Genomic DNA, 1694 nt, shown 5'->3' on the forward strand with positions numbered 1-1694 from the left:
CCTAGAGGCAATAATAAAGTTATTATTTATTTCCTTATATCATGATAAATGTTTATTATTCATGCTAGAATTGTATTAACCGGAAACATAATACATGTGTGAATACATAGACAAACAGAGTGTCACTAGTATGCCTCTACTTGACTAGCTCATTAATCAAAGATGGTTATGTTTCCTAACCATAGACAAAGAGTTGTTATTTGATTAATGGGATCACATCATTAGATGAATGATCTGATTGACTTGACCCATTCCGTTAGCTTAGCACTTGATCGTTTAGTATGTTGCTATTTGCTTTCTTCATGACTTATACATGTTCCTATGACTATGAGATTATGCAACTCCCGTTTGCCGGAGGAACACTTTGTGTGCTACCAAACGTCACAACGTAACTGGGTGATTATAAATGAGCTCTATAGGTGTCTCCAAAGGTACATGTTGGGTTGGCGTATTTCGAGATTAGGATTTGTCACTCCGATTGTCAGAGAGGTATCTCTGGGCCCTCTCGGTAATGCACATCACTTAAGCCTTGCAAGCATTACAACTAATGAGTTAGTTGCGGGATGATGTATTACAGAACGAGTAAAGAGACTTGCCGGTAACGAGATTGAACTAGGTATTGGATACCGACGATCGAATCTCGGGCAAGTAACATACCGATGACAAAGGGAACAACGTATGTTGTTATGCGGTCTGACCGATAAAGATCTTCGTAGAATATGTAGGAGCCAATATGGGCATCCAGGTCCCGCTATTGGTTATTGACCGGAGACGTGTCCCGGTCATGTCTACATTGTTCTCGAACCCGTAGGGTCCGCACGCTTAAGGTTTCGATGACAGATATATTATGAGTTTATGAGCTTTGATGTACCGAAGGAGTTCGGAGTCCCGGATGAGATCGGGGACATGACGAGGAGTCTCGAAATGGTCGAGACGTAAAGATCGATATATTGGACGACTATATTCGGACATCGGAAAGGTTCCGAGTGATTCGGGTATTTTTCGGAGTACCAGGTAGTTACGGGAGAAGCAATGGGCCTTGATGGGCTTTAGTGGGAAGAGGAGAAAGGGCCAAGGGGCTGCTGCGCCCCCCTCCCCTCTAGTCCGAATTGGACTAGGGAAAAGGGGGCCGGCCACCTCTCCTTCTCCTCCACTTTCTTCTCCCTTCCTCCCCTCTTGGTGGACTCCTACTAGGACTTGGAGTCCTAGTAGGACTCCACATCCTGGCCGCACCAAGCCTTGGCCGGCCTCCTCCTCCTCCATCCTTTATATACTGAGGCAAGGGGCGCCCCATGGACACACAAGTTGATCTTCGTGATCGTTCCTTAGCCGTGTGCGGTGCCCCCCTCCACCATATTCCACCTCGGTCATATTGTAGCGGTGCTTAGGCGAAGCCCTGCGACAGTAGTACATCAAGATCGTCACCACGCCGTCGTGCTGACGGAACTCTTCCCCGACACTTTGCTGGATCGGAGTCCGGGGATCGTCATCGAGCTGAACGTGTGCTAGAACTCGGAGGTGCCGTAGTTTCGGTGCTTGATCGGTTGGGCCGTGAAGACGCACGACTACATCAACCAAGTTAACGCTTCCGTTGTCGATCTACAAGGGTATGTAGATCACACTCTCCCCCTCTCGTTGCTATGCATCACCATGATCTTGCGTGTGTGTAGGAATTTTTTTGAAATTACTACGAA

Source organism: Triticum urartu, chromosome 3A (assembly GCF_056163025.1).
Source record: "Triticum urartu cultivar PI428250 chromosome 3A, HENAU_Tu73, whole genome shotgun sequence".
Lineage (NCBI taxonomy): Eukaryota > Viridiplantae > Streptophyta > Magnoliopsida > Poales > Poaceae > Triticum > Triticum urartu.